Here is a 23370-nt window from a genome sequence, read left to right as displayed (position 1 = left end):
TTCCCTATATAAACTATAGTAAAGATTACCCCCTCTCCAGGGGGAAACGTGAGACCCAAGGGTCAAGAAATTCACAATTTCGGTAAAGCACCTTAAGGCCCTTCCATATATGAAGAGTATTTGATTCTACCATATCTGGGTCTTGAGAAGAAGATTTTTGAAATTTTAGTCAATTTGACCCCGCCCCTCAGGCCCCTGGGGGCTTGGGACTAAACCGGCCAAACTTTTTGTTGACCTTTGTCCATGGAAGGTCCCTGTAAAATTTCATTGAAATTGGTTCAGGGGTTTTGGAGAAGAAGTCGAAAATGTAAATTGTTTACGGACGCACGACGGACGACGACGCACAAAAGGCGATCGCAATAGGTCACTTGAGACTTTGTCTCAGGTGACCTAAAAATGAAAAATTGACGTTGTAGAAGAAACTTCGAAAATTTTATTTATTGATTAAAAATACTTTCTTTATCAATGATTTAATCAATAAACTAGACCGTAGCTAAGATATATCTATATGCTGACTGTGACAATAAATATATTGAATGACGACCTGCAACCTGTAGCAAAAATCGCATGCAATTTTTGATGAAATACCTGACCTTTTTACTTGAGAATCTCCGTGTAAATGTACAGCGTCTTATGTCATAAATGAAGTTTAAAATCTCTGTTATCATTTTCCAATCACATTTGCTGACAGAAACAATTTTAAAATGATCTTTCTGGTGCTTAAATCCGATTAATTAAAAGTTTCACCTTTTCTTACCTTTATTACCACCTGTACAGGTAAATACTGAAGCAACTTTAGAATCGAAAATGTTAATATAAACTAGAGACAATAACGAACAATTTGCCAATAACTTTTATTCACATATAACAAATATTTTTCAAGTTATGCGCATTTGAAAAATTAAGTAAATTAATTTATATTTCAATAATTAATTCAGCAGTGGCATCCCTTTACATAGAAATCAATGTAGCAGCCTAAGGGTTAAGTAGCTTTCTCCCTTACTTCTAGCAATGTATTTTTGAGTTGTATATGTATCTTTTAGTGCATTTTTCAGGGCAATAATGCAGAGTTTGTTGTTTAGGCACCTTGATTTGTAGATATATTGTTTTATTGTAAAGATGATCATATTATCCATTTTTCTGTTTATTCCATTCTGACGATAATTACCATAAAGAAAAGATTTCTTATTAAATTCAAATGGAATGAACAGTGAATTCAACAAATTTTCTAAGTTAACAAGTAAAATTTGAACTTTTTCACAGTTCCATAGCGTATGCTCTATCATTTCAATTTCTGTTTTACAAATGTCTACTAACCCAACTTTAAATAAATATGAATTTGTTGTTAGAATATGGTGATTAACCCTAAATTGGAACCATTGCAATTTTGTATTTTTTGTTACAGAAAAAGGGAGTTTAAAAAATAATTTTCCAATCACTTTCATCAAATTCAAATTGTTCATCCCATTTTTTTTGTTCCACTTGCAATTATATCATTTTTACTAAGCACATTATAAAAATCTTTAGTACCTTTCTGTTTTTTAGCAAAAATTTGTAATTTTCTTGGAATAAACAGATTGTCTATTTTTGGATGGGTCAAGTTACACCGACTGCAAAGCTCCTTTATAGCTGTAACAATTCTGTGATATTGTAAGAAATTTGCTCTAAAACCATTTATTTCTCTTAATTCAAACAAACTGAAGAAGTTGTTGTTATCCTTTTTTAAGTCATTAACTACTACAACTCCCTTCCTATACCAATCCTTATAAAAAACTATTACCCGGTATTATCTATTTTGATTTTTTCGTTAAACCATATAGGCATGTCAGAGATCTGTTTTGAATCTGTATATTTTTCCTCAAGAATAGTAAGATTTTTCCATGCAAGAAAGACATCTTTCAAGATTTTTTTTAGTTATTATGACAAAAGAAAATATAGTCTGATCCACAGTTTACAAGAAGGTTTTTATCAATAGTTGAATTAATTTGCCATGTTCCTGTTGTTGAGAGTAATCTTCTAATCCAAGTTGGTTTTAATGAGTCTATAAATGATTTAATAGGAATCATTTTGAGACCACCATCAGAAAAGTTTTTAATAATTATATCTCTTTTAATTTTATCAATCTTACTATTCCAGAGGAAGTTATATATTTCTGTATTTATCTTTTTGATAAATGTGGTAAAGCGATAAATAAGTGATTAAATTGAGAAATTAGGATAGACTTTATTATATATATTCTCCCTATTGGTGTAAGAATTCTCCTACTCCAAGTCTTCATCAAAGCTTTAGGTTTTACTAGTTTTTTATCAAAATTTATTTTTGGAATACGATGTAGGTCAACATGAAAATTAATGCCCAGAAGTGTAAACATTGTATGCCCCCACTATAAATTCCATTCATTAGCCATTACCTCATCACTATATTTTTTACTCCCTATCCAAACTACTTCGGTTTTTCCCGAATTCATTTTTAATCCAGATATTTTGTCATTTTTTCATATTTTTTTTATAGATTCTCTAAGCGATGTTTCTGATCCATCCAGAATTAAAGATGTGTCGTCTGCATATTGTGAAAGTAAAATAGGTTGTTCAGCTTCAAGAACTTTTAAGCCTTTGATATTCTTGTTATTTCTTATTTTGATTGACAAAATTTCCGAACAGAGGATAAAAATATAAGGTGATATCGGATCACCTTGTCGGCAACCCCTTTTTATATCAAAGAATTTTGACAGATTCCCCCCCTGATTAATTGCCGAATTAGAGTTTTTTTGAAAAGTTTTTACCCATTTTTTGATACTATGTCCAAAATTAAAGAAATCCAATACTTCATCAATACATTTCCAGGATACAGAATCAAAAGCTTTTTCAAAATCTATCAAGGTCAAGGTAATTTTAATGAGGAGAGTTTATAGCACTTCATCCCAGGTACCTACTGGCCAAATATCATGACCCTGAGCCTTATGGAATTTGAGAAGAAGATTGTTAAAGCCTTTGACCCATGTTGACCTCAACTTGCACTTAAAGTTGACCTTTGACCTCATTACTGTTATAGAGAAAAAGATTTACACTGCTGGTCTACATAACATACCCAGGAATCATGACTCTAGTCCAAATGGTTCTTGGGATATTGTTGTTTGAAGTTTTTAACAAATTTGACCCCAGTGACATTGAAAGTAGGTCAAGGTAATTTTAATGAGGAAAGTTAATAGCACTCCATCCCAGGTACCTCCTGGCCAAATATCATGACCCTGGGCCTAATGGTTTGTTTGTTTGTTTGTTTGTTTATGTTAAACGGCCCATCAACGGCTGTGGTCATTTAGGGCCATGGTGATTTATATATTTTCTTTATTTTTTTAACAAACATGTGAGTAGCTAAGATAAAGTCAGAAAAAAGGTTCATTTTAAAAGCATTCACATTGTATGTGTAGATAATTAAAATACAAGAGGCCCAAGAGGGCCTGTATCGCTCACCTGAATATTTAAGCAATCATAGCAAAATATTCTCATTAAATATTATATTGCACTAAAAATATTTCCCTCGCAAACTTTGTTGGCTCCATCTGTTGAAACTACCAGCAAAATATTATTATAAGATTCTATGCTTTTGATTCTTCTTCAGAAGTTGCTTGACATATTTTTTCCTGTGACCTTGTAAGTAGGTCAATGTCATTTTCCTTCTCAAATTGGTTAGCTCTATTCCAATAAGCTACCAGCCAAATCTAATGAATCCATTTCTTTTAGTTCTTAAGAACAAATCCTTAAAAATGTTGTTGACCTCTGTGACCTCTAAAGTAGTTTGAGGTCATTTTCATTCGCAAACTTTGGTGAGCTCTATCCCAGGAATCACCAGCCAAATATTATAAATTTATGCCTTTTAATTCTCCATCAGAAGTAGTTTGAACCATTTAACATATTTGATCGCTGTGACCTTGAAAGTAGGTCAAGGTCATTTTCATTCGCAAACTTTATTTGGCTCTTTCCCAGGAAATAACTAGCCAAATATTAAGGTTCTATACCTTCCAGTTCTTCAGAAGAAGTTGTTCTAAGCGTTAGACATATCTGACTCCTGTGACCTTGAAAGAAGGTCAAGGTCATTTTCATTATGAAACTTTGTTGGGCTCTTTCCTAGGAAGCTTCAATCCAAATATTAATGTTCTATACCTTCCAGTTCTTCAAAAGAAGTCGTTTGAAGTTTTTGACATATTTGCCTCATGTGACCTAAAAAGTAGGTCAAGGTCATTTTCATTCTCAAACTTTGTTGGGCTCTTTCCCAGGAAGCTACAAGCCAAATATTAGGGTTCCATACCTTCCAGTTCTTCAGAAGAAGTTGTTCTAAGCGTTAGACATATCTGACTCCTGTGACCTTGAAAGTGGGTCAAGGTCATTTTCATTCTCAAACTTTGTTGGGCTCTTTCCCAGGAAGTTACCAGCCAAATATTTAGGTTCTATAACTTTCGGTTCTTCAGAAGAAGTCGTTTTAAGAATTAAACATATCTGACTCCTGTGACCTTGAAAGTAGGTCAAGGTCATTTTCGTTTTCAAACTTTTTCAGGCTCTATCCCAGGAAGCCACCTGTCAAATATAAAGATTCTATAGCTTTCAGTTCTTCAAAAGAAGTCGTTTGAAGTGTTTGACACATTTGACCCCTGTGACCTTGAAACAAGGTCAAGGTCATTTTCATCATCAAATTTTGTTGGGCTCTATCCAAGGAAGCCACCAGCCAAATATAAAGATTCTATGCCTTTCAGTTCTTCAGAAGAAATCGTTTGAAGTGTTTGACACATTTGACCACTGTGACCTTTAAAGTAGGTCAAGGCCATTTTTATTCGCAAACTTTGTTCAGCTTATTCCATGGAAGCTACATACCAATTGTCATGTCTCTCAACCATTCAGTATTTCAGAAGGTCATTCATATGAACAAACTTGGTACCCCTTTATCCCAGCATGCAATGTCACTAGGCATTTCAATATTTCAGAAGAAGTCGTTTGAAGGTTTTGAGATACTTGACCTCTATGACCTTTAAAGTAGGTCAAGATCATTTTTATTCGCAAACTTTGTTTGGCTTTTACCAAGGAAGCTACCAGGTAATTCTCATATCTCTAGGCTTTTCTGTATTTCAGAAGATAAGTTGTTTGAAAATTTTGACATATTTCACCCCTGTGACCTTGAAAGTAGGTCAAGGCCATTTTTATTCGCAAACTTTGTTCGGCTTATTCCATGGAAGCTACCTACCAATTGTCATGTCTCTAAACCTTTCAAAAGAAGTTGTTTGAAGGTTTTTACATATTTGACCCCTGTGACCTTGAAAGTAGGTCAAATTCTGTTTTTTTTCACAAACTTTGTCGGGCTCCATATAAGGAAGCTACCAGCCAAATATCATGACTCTATGCCCTCTGGTTCTTCAGAAGAAGTTGTTTAAAGGAAAGTCGGCAGACGCCGGACAGATGGCGGACGTAAGCCATGGCATAAGCTCAGCTGCCCTTTGAGCAGGTGAGCTAAAAATGTCACCAACTCGTCATCACTTGATGCAGCTTTTCCAGGGTCACATTGTCAATTTTGTCACAATTTATTTTGCATGTCCCCTGGATGATGGCACAGTGCACTTGGTTCACCATTACAACTTATTTTTACAACAAGAAAGTGTGGGTGAACAATAATCAATTACTCCTATGTGATGTGGATAGAAAAAGGCTCAACTGTCAGGAATCACTGCAGTGACAGATATTCTTATAATCCATACCTGTAATAGTCCTAGTTCTGGTGTGTAGAAAGCGGCTTAGATACTGTAACACTACAAAGAATCTTGGTGAACGTATTACAGTATTAGAACGTCGGTTCCAAGTGAAAGTAAAATATACTTACATGTCTGCAATGCTACCTGTATCCCATGAACTAGTTTTAAAAAGTTATTTTATAATAATTTCACTTATATCACAAACTACTTGAACAACTGTAACTTCGACACATCCCAGCCCAGTTGTTTCTGTTGTCCCCGAGTCCTAATTAGTGACATGTCCGTCAATGTTCGGCACTGCTATTAAAATAACTGGCCCATTCTATCCATAGCGAATTACTGTGAGATTAAAGAGATTTAATAACACCTTATGAAGAACGTACACAGGAATGGATTTATAATGGACATTTGATATATAATACCTGTCCTGTGTACGCAGCTCGCTGAATGTGATTATATTACTCTCGCTGAATGGTTTAATCTTATTACTTACTAAATATATAAATACACATATTGTAACAAAAGTTAACATTATTAAAATTTACACATACCTAGCTGTTATGTATTTAATTCTTAATATATTACCTCTGATTACTCCAAGAGGTAACCTTATGAACATACAGGTTGACATTTGATCAGCTATAATAAAATGTATAATAGAGTGAAATGGTAAGGCACACCACCCAGATGTAGTAAAACCTCTCTAATATGACACCCTTGGGACACAACATATAGGTCAGATTAGACAAGAAATAAAGAATATACAGGTATTTTTTTTTTAGTTTTCAAAAGCAATGGACTGATCAGGAACATTCATCTGTTTTAAGTCTCTGTTATCATTTTTCTATCCTGTCAACCTATTTTAAATAACTTAAACTTGAAAAAATGTCTATTCAGACCACTTTTTAACAAATTCAATAGGTTCTGCAGTGTTATTTTCAAATTAGTAAGTTCATATATAAGATCCAATATGACATGTTTGATCTATACAGTGAGTTGGATTACTCAGGTGTCTGATTACCATTAGACAGGATTTTATAACACTGTAAAAGATGTGCATTGATTTGGTTGCCTTACAAGCATCAACATCATCAGCCGTAGGAAATTTCCCTTCAGCTCAGTGGTAGAGCATCGGAATGGAGAGCCAATGGTTGTGGGTTCAAGCCCTAGCAACGGTACTTTTTCTTTATCACTATTTCTCGTCCTACTTCAAACCCGTGCCGTTGACCCTCCCCGTTCAATGTAGGAGAACCCTTAGCGAGGAGTCAAAGAACCTGGGTTGGTGATCGAAAAAAGGGGGGAATAATGTAAAAGATGTGCATTGATTAGGTTGCCTTACAAGCATCAGCTGTAGGGAATTTCCCTTTATCTAAGCGGTAGAGCATCGGACTGGAGAGCCAAGGGTCGTGGGTTCGAGCCCCAGCGATGGTACGTTCTTAAAATCACTAATTCCTTGTCCTATTACAATACTCTTAGGAATTACATTAGACAGGATGTTAAAATATTCAGAAAGTGAATCACGACAAATTTCACTGTAGGTTTCACTGTAGGTTTAGGTTTCACTGTATTCATGTGTATGTATCTGCAGTGTTATCATTATTGTCTACAGATATACAGGTTACATCCCAGATAGATATTTATATGGGGCTGTTAATAGGAGATCCAAGGTAACGAAGCTGCCGTCATTACCCTAATTATATGGAATGGGAATCAGTGACCTCATAAAGGACTAAAGCCACATGGTTATTGCCATATACCTATACCTATAGCTACAGTATGGTGACCTGTACTAGCCTAAGGGGCCCCTAGAAGGGGAAAAAACTTAAAAGGAAGGTTCCTTTGCCTGTAAATTGTCCCTATGACATCTGTTTCATTAAGATCAAATATCTTACTAGAATGGAACGACTTTGACTTGTAACCTGCATTAATGGGCACTTGCAGCTAAGCCTAGAATTTTGTCACAAGTTTATGTTTGCCGTTTGACCTCTGATCATGGCATTTTCATCATACACAAAAAGCAAACTAGCATCAAATCAAACTTTGTACATGTACCAGGTAATAATGTTATGCATTGCTTACCATTAAACTAGAAAATGTCTGTAAGACATGAATGCCCCCGCCGCCATGTGAATTTAGTTTCAGTGTTTGATGTTCTATAAATAGTTACAACCACTTTGATCTTGATACCCTGAAATAAGTTGGCCTAAACACAAAAATGATGTCTGAGGTATACGTATTCTATGTATAAACTTTCATCAAAATGATGACACTGAATCGGTTTGTGATTTTCTATATATAGCAATCGTGACCTTGGCCTTGACCTTGGAACCTTTAAACACAATGATGTCCGAGTGATACTCATACTTGACCTTTGTATAAAGCTTGACGAAAATCTGTGAAAGAATGAAGTTGCTTAGTGTTTACAATGAATCAGGACGGGACGGGATGGGACAGACATGGGCAACACTATATATGCCCCCCCCCCCCCCTCATTTTAAGTTGGGGGCATACAAATGTATGTGTTTGACCTTTGTAAACTTAACTTAATTTTACCATAAGAAAATATTAAATGTTACGGTTTGACCTTGACCTAATACACCAAAGGAACAAATAGCGTCAATTCCAACAATGTTATATAATGCATCATGTATAGTAACAATTTTGTAATGTTAACTATTAAACAAAATATTAAATTTGAGCTTCCTGACCTTGACCTTTCCCCATGAACTTGACTTTACACATGTAAGGGAAATGACAACAAGAGGCCTAATGGGCTTGCATCACTCACCTGGTATTAATCTCACAATTGTAACTTTAAAAGAGGACAAAAATAAAGCTACAGACAAAATATAAGTGTCTTGACTTAAAGTCATTCAGAAGAACCAGTTAAAGGGTTAAAACACATTTGACCTCTGTGACCTTGAAAGTCAAACATGGACATTAAGTTGAACAAACTTGGTAGCCCTTTATCCCAGAATGCAACTTGCCAAATATCACCACCTTATACCTTTTGTTTATTGAGAAGATGACTTTTAAAGATTTATGCACTATGGACCAGATGTGACCATGAAAGTGTGTCAAGGTCATTCACATCTACAAGCAATCACCATGTACACTTTAGTTATTCATCAGAAGTCGTTTAAAGATTTTAACATTTTTGACCCCTGTGACCTTGAATATGGGCAAAGGTCATTCATTTAAACAGACTTGATAACCCTTCATCCCAACATCCTTCTGACCAAATATCATCACCCTGAAGCTTTTGGTTATACAAAAAAAGTCGTTTAAAGGTTTTCATGACATTTGATTCTGTGACCTTGAATATGAGTGAAGGTCATTCATTTGAACAAACTTTGTAGCCCTTCACCACCCCCCACCCCCATGCTACTGGACAAATATCATCACCTTGGACCTTTTGGTAATTCAGAAGAAGTCGTTAAAAGGTTTTTAAGACAATTGACCCCTGTGACTTGGAAAATGGGCGAAGGTCATTCATTTGAACAAACTAGTAAGCTCTTTATCCAAGCATTCTTCAGTTCTGACCAAATATCATCACCCTGGACCTTTTGGTTATTCAGAAGAAGTTTTTTTTAAATATTTCAACATATTTGACCCGTGATATTGAATATGTGTGTCAGGTCATTCATTTGAACAAACTTGTTAGCCCTTTATTCCTGCGTGCTAAGAGGTCACTGAATTACATGCAGTGCACTGTTCACCCGCTGTGGATGATGATGAAGAGGAGGAATTGGAGAAAGGGTTAGTGACTACGAAGAGACAAGAAGAAGAAAAATAAGAAGAACCAATGCTAATACAATATATTGTTTGTCTGTATGTCATTTTTATTTACGACAATAAAATCTGGAAAACAGCCTGGCGCCTCCCGAATATAAGGTTTATCAAACAATGGCTTTATAATCAATAGGTAGACAACAGATTCCGTAGTCATATTAAAGGTATACAAGGTTGTAAAATTCCAGATGTTTCAGTGTTTGCCAGCTGGGGGCTGACTCTGGTGCCAGTACACTTGGACCAAGTAGTCTATACCACTACAACCTACTATGTGCATGTTATACGATATTGATCTACCATGTCAAATATCTTCATTCATTACACTTTCTTTTTTTTTGTTCTGTAGGAAATTAATCACATACACCATAAACTATGTAATCATCGTGTAAATGCACATGATCTTCCTTTGCAGGAAATTGGATTTTATACGATGCAGATACATGTATTATATTAAACTTACATACCTCTTTGTTTATTTTATGTATCTAATTATTATACAGTACATCTATAATTCAGTAGACAGTCCTGCTGCACTTCAGTGGGTCTTGAAATTAAGCTTTGAATAAGTTATTAATGTAAAGAATTTCTGTTAAATTTTATAATTATCAAATCTACACACTTTTTAATTGTTAAAAGTTGAATTCTTATACCCTGATAATATTGAAGAAATTTACCAAAATACATTTCAAAAGAGTTAAAATACTTGGAAGTTTTAAAAACAAATCGAGATATTAAGATGCCTACCTTTGCCAGAGCAGTTGTTAAAAAGCAAGCAATGTGACGAAGGGTGACCAGCAGACTGTTCAATACATATGACCATGGCACACATGTCTGTAGCAGACCCTAATAAACCCTACATGCCAATTCTGATCCTTAATTAGCTGTCTATATTCACAATCTTCACATATATATGACAAACATGACTAATTAGTTACATTATACCATTCTCGCGTCACCAGCTTAATGTAGACATGGTTACCTCAATGAAATGCCTTGTATCTATGTAGTTTATCCAATACTGTTGAAGGCCGTCACATCTCCATGGTAACCAATTCAATATGACTTACGTATACCGTATACCGCTACACCAGATGTCAACATAAGACACTGACCTTTCAAATTCCTTAACAGATGTAAGTTGGACATGGTAATTGAGGTTGTAATTCACAGTTCTTGTCTTCCGATAATTAAGTCATTCATTTGACGAGCTTAAACCCGAGTCTTAATATAAAATGCCCCTTGCACACAACATCACAGGGTATCCATTAGGGTCAGATCTACAGTTGTTGATCATTGTTGATTGAGGCATACTGTCACAATCTGGCTATAGCTTGTCCAAATTTGACAATATTGATAACCTGCTGTTTCATGCAACCACACATATTCTTCACTTACAATAGAAATGATACTACATGTACCAGCTGCACTGAAAAAACGTATTTTTCCCTTTCTTATGGTATTTCTGTTGAATTTTGCAGACTAAAAGTTTTATAATACCTTATGAACACAAATCTTTTCACTATGTACTGGAAGATAATTACATTCTATATCATGTTACATCATATATCATGTACCCACCAATATGGCTGTCAGATTGCTGCTGTGTATAAGGGCTCTATAGGCTGATAATGTCTAACGAATTGTGCTGTAGAACTTACTGGGATTATTGTATGATTTACAGGAAACATACCATTTTAATAAAACACACTAAGACAAGAAAGGTCACTTCATCAAAATTGAATTAAAATTGAAATTGAGCTTAATCAATAATTTAAGTCTCTTTCAAAACTCTTTTTACATTAAAGGTAAAAAAAAAAACACCTTCTTAGTCAAAAATAGTTATTTTGAATTCTTCCCCTTATAAATTCAAAATGTCACAAAATAATTCTCATATTATAGCAAAAGTATCGCTTTTCTGAAATAAAACTCATATGATGCGTAATTTCTAAATGTAATAATATTAAAAATGATCCCTTTTAAGGTTATTTGATCAAATTCATTAACAACCATGACAGGTATAAATGTAAATACTTACAAGAAGACAGCTGTACATGTGTCTCAAGCCAGTGTACACAGAAACCCTCCTGCTGTGAGGCACCAATACCAGTAAGTCGGTGATGGTGGCAGAGCGACGACGTTGTCGTAGTGAGGGTGGGGCCAACGAATCACAGGTACAGGTGTTGATGAACAGGTGTGGCTACAGGTAGGTACACACCTTAAGATCCACTAATGATCTATCTAAAGGTGGGTCTGTACAGGTACATACACAACTGGATGCATAAATGATGTACCAGTGCTTATCAACGTTTATTATATCTCCTCATTCCCGAAAGTCAACACCGCACTGACCACTGAGTAGCCCCTCCAGGTCAAGGTGCCCTGTTATTACACTGTTTGGTACTTTTACAGCCATTCATGATCACTGGTCCAGTGTCCAGATACTCACTTCACTGTGGTGTGTAGGAGGCAGCATCATTTAATGGTCACAATGGTCAACCAGCTCATCACTTATTGATTCCATCAGAAGGCCAAACTATCAATTGGCTAACAACTTTAAATCCAAATTTTCAAAAAAGAAATTACAGAATCATCATTCTTCTGTAGTTAACTTTTTTCGTCTTTAATGTCTTATTTTCTTTAAATCACATCTTTCTTCCTTTTTACTTGTTTGCCTATAATTGAACACCAGTATTTCCCGATACTGGCAAGGCTGAACACACATGCATAGAGAGATTGCATGTGCATGCCACATTTTACACCAGAAATTATTCTGTTATTACAAATGTCAAGTACCTCCAACGCAGATAATCTAGAACAATTCCTCTACATATGTTCAAAGGTGCATCTAGGTCATTAATGTATCTAGAAGCTTGCATATCCAGGGACTCATTGATGAATCCATAAGCTTTTTGGTGTATCTATCAGCTCATAAGTGTACCCAGAATTCCATGTTGTAACCAAAAGCTTGGAGGTGTATCCCGACACTCATTGGTGTACTCAGAAGCTCATTGATGTATCCGGATCCCAACACATATTAATTTATATAGCTCATTGGTGTATCCACAAGCTCATTGGTATATCCTGATGCTCATTGGTATATCCACAAGCTCATTGGTATATCCACAAGCTCATTGGTATATCCACAAGCTCATTGGTGTATGTAAATGCTCATTGGTGCATTCACAAGCTCATTGGTATATCCTGATGCTCATTGGTATATCCACAAGCTCATTGGTGTATCCACAAGCTCATTGGTGTATTCAGATGCTCATTGGTATTCCTGATGCTCATTGGTGCATCCTGATGCTCATTGGTGCATCCTGATGCTCATTGGTGCATCCTGATGCTCATTGGTATGTCCAGAAGCTCATTGGTATATCCACAAGTTCATTGGTGTATGTAAAAGCTCATTGGTGCATTCACAAGCTCATTGGTCTATCCTGATGCTCATTGTTATATCCACAAGCTCATTTGGATATCCTGATGCTCATTGGGATATCCAGATGCTCATTGGTATATCCACAAGTTCATTGGCATATCCACAAGCTCATTGGTGTATCCTGATGCTCATTGGTATATCCACAAGCTCATTGGTATATCCTGATGCTCATTGGTGTATCCTGATGCTCATTGGTATATCCACAAGTTCATTGGTATATCCACAGGCTCATTGGTATATCCTGATGCTCATTGGTATATCCACAAGCTCATTGGTGTATCCAGATGCTGATTACTGTATCCAGATGCTGATAACTGTATCAACAAGCTCATTAATGTATCCAGATGCCTAATTTGATATATTCAGAAGACGTTAGTATGATTATCCAGATGCTTAGTGATGAATCCAAAAGATTTCATTGGTGTATCCAGATGCTGATTACTGTAGCCAGATGCTGATTACTGTATCCAGATGCCCATAACTGTATCCAGATGCTGATAACTGTATCCAAGTTCATTGGTATATCCACAAGCTCATTTGTATATCCTGATGCTCATTGGAATATCCACAAGCTCATTGGTATATCCTGATTCTCATTGGTATATCCACAAGCTCTTTGGTGTATCCAGATGCTCATTGGTATATCAACAAGCTCATTGGTGTATCCAAATGCTCATTGGTGTATCCAGATGCTGATTACTGTAGCCAGATGCTGATTACTGTATCCAGATGCCCATAACTGTATCCAGATGCTGATAACTGTATCCAGATGCCGATAACTGTATCCAGATGCTGTATCCAGATGCTCATTGGTATATCCATAAGCTCATTGGTGTATCCACAGGCTCATTGGTATATCCTGATTCTCATTGGTATATCCACAAGCTCTTTGGTGTATCCAGATGCTCATTGGTATATCCACAAGTTCATTGGCATATCCAGATGCTCATTGGTATATCCATAAGCTCATTGGTGTATCCACAAGCTCATTAATGTATCCAGATGCCTAATTTGATATATTCAGAAGACGTTAGTATGATTATCCAGATGCTTAGTGATGAATCCAAAAGATTTCATTGGTGTATCCAGATGCTGATTACTGTATCCAGATGCTGATTACTGTATCCAGATGCTGATTACACAAGCTCATTGGTATATCCTGATGCTCATTGGTATATCCAGATGCTCATTGGTATATCCACAAGTTCATTGGCATATCCAGATGCTCATTGGTATATCCATAAGCTCATTGGTGTATCCACAAGCTCATTAATGTATCCAGATGCTGATTACTGTATCCAGATGCTGATTACTGTATCCACAAGCTCATTACTGTATCCAGATGCTGATTACTGTATCCAGATGCTGATAACTGTATCCAGATGCTGATTACTGTATCCAGATGCTGATAACTGTATCCAGATGCTGATTACTGTATCCAGATGCTCAGTGATGTATTCAGAAGAAGCTTATAGGTGTATTTAGATTCTTTTGACTGCATCCAAAAAAACAATTTGGTGTGTCCCGAAGCTGAATTAATTGTTCAGATATGTACAACTTAATGGTGACATGATCAGGGCTAGAATAGGATTTTGAACACCACTAGTCAATTGGGGTAGTAGTTTCCAAATTTTATTAGTTCATATGCAAATTCCACGAACCCAGTATAATTTAACAAGGTCAGCAATATCAATTTTTGACTAGTCATTCGGGCTAGCAGTTTTTAAAACCACTAATCCAGCTGGAGATTTCACTAGTCCAAAACTAATGGGCTACCCTTATTGTCTAGCCCTGTATTAATCTCCCATCCAAATAGCTACATATTGAGAAAATATCTTTATAAATTTCGTCTTGACAAAGTTTGGCATCAAAATGTATAAAGGGCCATAACTATATAATGGGTGGGGCACCAAACCAAAGTTCAGTCCAAATATAATAGTTATACCGTAAATCGAATATTTTTACTGTGGTTATAATTTTGCGTATTTTGTGCAAGATTCCAATTTGCAAAAATGAAATGCGTGAAAATTTAATGACTGTAAAACATAACCCTCAAATTATCCTTAATGTTGTGTCAGATAATGGATAGACAACTTGCCTTTCACCGAGGCGGCCAGCCTGTTCGATTCCCCGATCAGACGTGAAAAGGTATGGGGTCACCTGCCAAACCATGTGTGTTTTCTCCGGGAACTCCGGTTTCCTCCCACATTACGACCCCTTGCACGCTATCATTCAGGCCAACAAGAGTGATCAATATAAGTCGAAATAACTTGCTTCATGATTGTTGTAAAAGAAATGAATTTCATAATAATGAGTTTTAAATACCATTATAAATTTTATGAAGTAGATCGGTTCCTTAACATGTAAATAGAACTCATCATCAGCTTTGACACAGAAATATATGACAGCTTAAATCACCTCATGATAGGTGTTAACACAAAAACAAGAGGCCAAGTGGGCCTGCATCGCACATCAGGATATTTAAACAATCATGATAAAATATTCTCGTTAAAAACTTAGAAGTAACCGACAATTAATCATCAAGACTGGTTCCAACACACAAATAATCAACAGCATATCATGATCATCAAGAAAGGCAACTTTCCACACAGAAATAACAAACGTGTTATCAACACTGTCAAATGAGAAATAGCCGATGACTACAGTAACCATAATAGTCTAAACAAAGTCAACATGTTTGTTTTATGGCCATCTTTGTATGACCTAATTAGATGTTGCTAGGACAGAGACCTATCTGGGTTTTCTCTCCAAATTTCCAGGGGGGTGGGGGGTTCGATGTGGAGGAAAATCGAGGAAATGGTGAAAATACATGATTTTTAATGAAAATTCTCAGGGTTTCCTGAAGCCCAAAAAAAAACGTCTGGATACCCCACTGGTTTGTAAGTTGTTTGTTAAAACCAATGAAACTATAGTGTACTACAATGTTAACAATGTCCTTAAATTACCTAACCCTTATAAAGACGTTAAACCAAACCAAACCAAACAATGTCAATAGTCCATGTACCAAGACTCACCCAAGTTTCACGAATTTAAGAACTTCCTTATAGGACAGCATTAAACTGAAGTTAAGGAAAATTTCCCTAACTAAAGACTTAAACTCTTCTGATAATGCTTTCCATCACTACAACTTCAGGAATTTTCTAAGTTAACTCATTCACCCCTGAAAATACATAATGAACTATTCCAACCTTTGAAGTGGAAGAGTTCAAATGTGTCTACAGGGGTGAATGAGTTAAGGACCTATGTCCTACTGCATTTTGTTTTTTCCTATATACAGTAACCTCCCCTTAACTTCCGTTTGGATATAACTGTAGCAGAGATGGTCCAAGATACCTCCGTTGCCCAGGAACTGAAGCTCAATCAATCTATTAGAGCGATGGGACATCAATCTGAAGTCCAGTGATCAAATCCTGTTCACGTCCCGCTCATTTTTTCTACATTCAAAACACCTTTGTTGATCAAATTTTGTTAATTTCATATTTATCATTTCTCATAAAGTCCCGCAAGGGATGATAACTTTTTTCAGAAATGATTTATCAAAGCTACAGTCAGTCACCGACACTTGGTTACAGTCTTTGGCAGTGGTACGGGGATCCTTAAGCAACGTTCGTGAACCCTAGGCCCGGTGTTTACAATGTTAATGAAACAATCAATACATATATTAACATACTGATACACGTCTAAAAAAATATATGGTAATTTCACGTTGTTACAAGGCAATTAGCAACAAAGCCATGCCCCACCCATAATAAAATCCAGGTACGTGTCAGGTAATGTTAAGATTCATGATGGATCGGCCAGGTATTTTGAGGGCATTCCCGGTGCTATTGGGGCAGGGCAACCTAATCCCTAAGTCTATGTACATACCTCTACACTAATAACTGTTACTTTGGATTAAAATACTTGACTTTTAGAGAGGGATGTTGCGTACAATGAACTTGTTACTGTATTTGTAAACTATCAGTACACCTGGGAGATCATAGATCAAATGAAGAACATGAAGATCAGTAAAATCATCAAATAAATTCAAATTCACCTCAGGCTGGGGTGATCAACCCAGGTATCCATGTATCAATATTGTGACAATGCTGATACACAGTATATAGGCTAATGTATCCCAGGAGAGGGCTTGTATAGGCATTATGCCTGTTGCCCAATTTCTTTTGAATTTGTATAAGATGCAATATTCAATAAAATCTTTGTGAAATGAAGTGAAAATCACATCTATATACCTTAAACTATCCATGTTTGGATTAACTTATCTTCATCCTCCCTAACACAAAGTTACAGTGCAGAGAATGAGTGGCAACTTCAGACTATGGCACATGTTGTTGAGAAATAATCAAGCAGAAACATAATGTTAAATTGGCCAGTTATTATTAAATGGTGTAAGTAAAACTACATTACTCATCTGTGACTGTCACATTATGGATTGTAAGGCATACTTGCCAACCCTCCCTATTTAGGAGGGAGACTCCCGATTTTGGACCCTTGAATTCAATACTTTTAACTACTGTCCAATTTTCCAAGATCTAATGATTTCATCTGAAAGAACAACTCAGAATATGTCATTTTTAAGAGTTATTTTGTCTCTAAGGGGTAATACACACATTTTATTAAGGTTTATGAAGATAAACCAGGTTTATGTTGACAAATAGTATCCCAACCTAAGCAAGCATACTAAACAGCAATAACAGATTTTGCAGACTGACCACACAGGTACACTATAGGGTCAACATGCATGTTCAGTGTAGGGGCCCATGTTCAGAGTAGGGGCCTGAGCATAGTCGCAGCTGATTGGTCAGCCCACGCAGAACGGCCATTCAGTTTGGTACAGCCTCCGTAACTGACTGATCTATTTGATAACCACCACCATCCCCTCCACACAACCTGGACTTATTTACTCAACATGCAACTGCATATATTATATAGATATACCTTGTTAGTAGATGTAACCATTTTGGAACCACCCAAGATATCCAGATACATGAAATTATGGATTAAGTAAGATATGCTTACACACAGTATACTATTATATATGCAAGTATTAGAATGAGCTCATTGTCATAATATATATATATATATACATGCAACATTATTGTGTTTTAATTTAGGCAAACTCAGCCTCAGGTAGGGTTTTATAGGGATGCGCGGGCATATTTTAAGTATTCATACATATATTTATACTTAAATTCCCCAAAATTTTAATACTCAATAATTTATTCATAGGGTTATTTAGACCCAACTTCAATTTCAACTTATCGATTCAGTCTATATCCTCTTCCGGATCTCGTGGCAAGCACAGCTACACCGAGTTGAGGATATGGCTCATCAATTCTTCTCCTCTTCCGGGCCTAGATAGCTTATCAGCTACACCGAGTTGAGGATGTTGAATCTACTCAAAATCTGCTATCAGGAATTCTCATCCGGCTCTTGTAGTTATGCCTAGCACTATATATTCGAAGTAGCCAGACTACCCGTATATAGTCTAGATCTGCTCGCCTACACCGAGTTGAGAAGGATTGATCTTCAGTCAAGGGCATACCCCTCTTCCGGCTCTTGTAGCATCCTTACACCGAGTTGAGGGGTATCGATTCAACCAGTCTCTTCCGGCTCTTGTAGTTATGCCTAGCACTATATACACGTGTAGCCAGACTACCCATATATAGTCTAGATCCGCTTGCCTACACCGAGTTGAGAATGTTGAATGTACCCATTACAGTACATGCTATATGTGGCCTTTGTTCCTCTTAATCCTACATATCATGTTATGATACAACTTCGTGTTATCATCTAGATCTATATAAGCATTTCCTGTTAGGAGGAACAAAGGTCAGCAAATAGTATATCTTATAGCTGAGTTTGCCCCTATCGCCAAATGTGTTTTTTGTGTAACTTGTGTGATGATGTATTCATGCCTTGATTATGTGACATTAATAAACATGTTGTATATATGTATTTCACTCTCCTCGTGATTTGTCAGACATAAATTAATGTTTTAATTTTGAGCATACAGAATCTCCCCCATGGAAATTTCAAAAAGTTGGCAAGCATGGTAAGGCCAAATAAAAATGTGTTTGTTTCCGGTTACACTTCCTGCCCTAATCTTTTTTAGGGTCAATTTTCAAGGAAGAGCTGTTAAAGTCAAGATTATTGTCATATATATATATATAAACCTTCTAAAACAAACTTGAAAAATAACATATATTACCAACTAAAATACCCTATTTTTTCAGACAAGTAACAGGAAAGTAACAAACACATTTTTTGTTTGGCTTAATCATAGTAACAAAAGATAAAGGTACATTTCTCTCCATGGTTTCATAACTTTAAGCATTAAAGTGTTAAAAGAGGATGCAAAAATTGATAAAAAAATATATGGGAATTTGTATCGTCGGATGACCACGGTTGATTTCGCTTCGGTACTCACTGATCACGATGAGCGAGTACCGAAGCGAAATCAACCGTGGGTATCCGACGATGGAGAATTTGATGAAATGGATATATCAATACAAGTACTCAAAGTTCAATTCAGAAACTAAAAGATTTTGTTAACAATTACATAAAAAATATTTTTGCATTACATGTAATTCATGTCCATCTATATAATTTCGATAATCATTTTGAAATTCCAAAATTATTTGCAACATTTGACCATGCAGAGCCTGAGTCACTGCGAACACTTGAGGATAGTTGTATGTGTGGCTTGCTTGGTAAATATACCACGGTACTGTAACTATAGTGTGTGTATGGAGTGTGTATCACCCACGCGTGTGTGATCAGTTAAGATAATCCTACTGTCAAATATTGACCACCACCCTTACAACAATAGTATCATAACTATATGATAGAGGTTACATGTATAACAAGAGGTCAACGTCACTAAATATCAAATCTCTGAACATATAAATGTTTAACCTGTTACAAATTTATATTCAAGACATAAAAGACAGGGGATGTCCTTTTAAAAACGTTGCCAAGGATGATGACAGCTTGCTTTAAAAGCACTCACAGATTACTTGTAGTTTTTCAACAATTTAATTTTTATCTGGGTTTTAATCCTATGGCCATTTGTAGGAATTGGAAAATCAAAAAGCTTTGGTCTTGTTTTTTGTAGGTCATGATATTTGGCATAGTTTCTTTCAATGATAATTATTACATCTTCAAAATTATATTTTTCTCAATTCAGCACATTTTTTGTAACAAGAACTTGTATACATACATGTTTGACATCCATTTTCTTTTCATGAAATGTACAAATGTATCAAAATGACAAGTCTATCTGGATGTTGATGGGACATCCTGTCTTTTGTTTATTTCCATTTCCGAATCATCAGGATCTAACCTACCTTTTATACGTTGCAAAGTCATCGTTGTGTCTTAGAGGTGGCACTGCCAGTATTTCATACACTGCACATAGATCATTGGCATATTCTATGTTCCCCCTTGACTACAAAAGCCAGTTCATCGTTAACGTTCCTGTCATCATAACTTGGATATTTAATTTCTGCTGGGTTTTTTTTTGGTTCTAACACTGGGAAGATTTCTGTCTTGGTTTTCTTTTTAATTGCAGTGATTGGATTAGTGCTTTGTGTAACTATGCTGTCCATTCTGAATATATTTTCAGTTTATGATAAGGTGATAGATTTATAACATAAGTGTCTAAGACACTTGTTTCTATTTCCTATTTTGTACCATACTGTTTTGTCACGACATGTATCACATATATATATTGTACTATGCTATCCTATATATACTGTATATATAAAATTGAAATACTTGAAAAAAATAAAGTTTAAACTAACTTGAGAGTTTATACCAGTTCTGATATTCTGTGTGAACCATTTAACTCCAGATAACCTAAATACTATTCCAACAACCCCGACTGTTTTAGCTCACGTGTCAACTTTCAATAAGGCTACTTATAAAGAATGGCTAGATGAATTTTGACAAAATTTGATGCAAACAACATCAATAGGATTAGGGTGCTCAACATTGTACGGATGGAAAGTATGATCTGAGGGGTGGGGAGTACTACAATATATGAGGGGTACATTTTTAAAAATCTACTCCTTTAATATGAGTATACAGGATTTAAATCTAGTTTGGTGTAAAGGATTCCTTGGCCAAAAAGACTCAACACTTGGGGTAAAACACGAGAGGAGTAACAAGATGGATATTAGAAAAATAGTTCTTCTAATTTACTATGAATGAGAACGTTTTATTCAAATTTGATCTTAACATAGAATAAACTAGAACACTGACAGGTCAGCAAGGCCCCAACCATGTACCTGACCAATATTCCCTGAGCAGAAGCCATAGCCATTATTTCTTGATTTTGAAACATTAGTAATAAAACATTTTACATGTACATTATCCAGAACTTTTTTTACCACTGAGTTTGAACATTATCAGACCAGTCAAATGTCATCACCCAAGGTCTCTTGGTTATAATTCACAAATTTGACCTGTGACTTTGAAAGTCAATCTAGGTCACTCATTTGTGCAAAATTTGCTACTGGCCAAATATCCTCACCTTTAAAGGCCTCTTGGTTATTCAGAAGTGGTTTGGAGTTTTTTAACAATATATCCCTTGACATTTACATTGGGTAAATGTCATTCATTTGAACAAACATGATATTCATTCATCTCAGCATGCTTCTAGCTAAATGTTATTACTCTAGGCCTCTTGATAATTAAGAAGATGTTCTGAGCCCTGTTGACCATGAAAGTGGGTCAAGGTCATGTATTTGAACAGATTTTGTTGCCCTTCATCATAGCATATATGTTACTGGCGAAATATGACTTAATTATTCAGAGGAAGTTGTTTGAAGGTTTTAACAAATTTGACCCCTGTGACATTGAAAGGATGTCAATAGTAGCTTCCAATGATTTAACCAATTTTAATCTTGTGATCTTGAAGGTGGGTCAAGGTCATTCATTAAAACAAACTGTTCAATCCCTATTGCACATCTACATTTCACAGTGTAATGTCCATGTACAATTCCAGAAATGTTAGTCTTTTTGATTGTGAGGAAACAAAAGTGTCGATGGACGTAAATCCCCATGGTCTATTTTTAGTAACAGTGACCTTCACCTTAGAATTGGTTTAAATCCCTATTCCAGTGTCTTCAGAAACAGTGTTGTCATATGACTCTGTAAATCATGCCAGTGCATCAATAATCAACATTTTCAAAGATTAAAATAAACATTTAGTATGTATTATAATGGACAAGACATTCAGAATGTGTACATCGGTTAATTAAAACAGGCTCTCAGTGCAAAAACTATGCAATAATGCAAATTGAGCACTTTTATGATTTATTATTCTTAATATTTTGTCACATATATTTCCTTTTTATGTTAAATAATATTTTAAATTTTGGATAACGGGATGCATTGGCCATTTTATGGGGCAGGTGTTCATGTAAATATATCAATATTGGAACTCTTCAATGTTTTAAACATCTCTAGGTACCACAAAATACAAAGAACATAATACATGTACAAACATATCTATTAATGAACTACCAGTAATTGACTAGTTCCTCTGTATCCCTATAACTTGTAGTTATTACAAAAGACAACATTAACACTTAAATTCCTCTGTAAATCATGCCAGTGCATCAATAATTAACATTTTCAAAGATTAAAATAAACATTTGGTATACATTATAATGGACAAGACATTCAGAATGTGTACACCGGTTAATTTAAAACTAACTGGCTCTAAGTGCAAAAACTATGCAATAATGCAAATTGAGCACTTTTATGATTTATTATTCTTAATATTTTGTCACATTTATTTCCTTTTTNGTGCATTGGGCGGTTTATGGGGCAGGTGTTCATGTAAATATATCAATATTGGAACTCTTCAATGTTTTAAACATCTCTAGGCACCATAAAATACAAAGAACATAGTATGTACATGTACAAACATATCTATTAATGAATCTACCAGTAATTGACTAGTTCCTCTGTATCCCTACAACATGTAGTTACATGTATTACACACTTATATCATATTTAATACCTCTCTTGATATTCAAACAAGTTAATAGACTATCAATGTTAATTTTCTGCCTTTAGCTTGGTCTCCCAAAAGTATGAGTGCAGGAACAACTTGAATTTTAAATGAATATGGGTATTCGAAATGAATGCATGCTTCCTATGTTGAATATTTTATTTTTTCTATGGTCCAAGTTACTTTTTTATTGTCTCCTTCTTTTAGGTTTATATGTCTAACGATGTTTTACAACAAGTACAATGTACAAGAGCTCAACCTACGAAAGTTGTATGCTTGCCAACCTTTTGAAACTTCTATGGGGGAGATTCCATGTGCTCAAAATTAACAACGTAAATAAAATATGTGTGTGACCCCCCC

General features: G+C 35.5%; 1 protein-coding gene across 3 annotated transcripts in view; it reads right to left on the bottom strand.

Annotated features, from left to right (window-relative positions):
- LOC110443421 (ABC transporter F family member 4-like) overlaps positions 1–11643 on the bottom strand; it is a 36578-nt gene extending 24935 nt beyond the window's left edge. Inside the window, exon 1 of one of the 3 annotated variants that reach the window (XM_021487639.1) lies at positions 11562–11643. The gene's annotated coding sequence lies outside the window, so the exon portion shown is untranslated. Of the gene's footprint in view, positions 1–5862; positions 6036–10270; positions 10325–11561 lie in introns of those variants that run through there. The other 2 variants (XM_021487638.1, XM_021487637.1) reach the window with 2 other exon arrangements.
- Positions 11644–23370: the final 11727 nt, after the last annotated feature.

This window comes from Mizuhopecten yessoensis, unplaced genomic scaffold (genome assembly GCF_002113885.1).
Source record: "Mizuhopecten yessoensis strain PY_sf001 unplaced genomic scaffold, ASM211388v2 scaffold716345, whole genome shotgun sequence".
Taxonomy (NCBI): Eukaryota; Metazoa; Mollusca; class Bivalvia; order Pectinida; family Pectinidae; genus Mizuhopecten; species Mizuhopecten yessoensis.
Note: the sequence above shows the minus strand (reverse complement) of the source record. Positions and strands in the feature narration are given on the sequence as shown.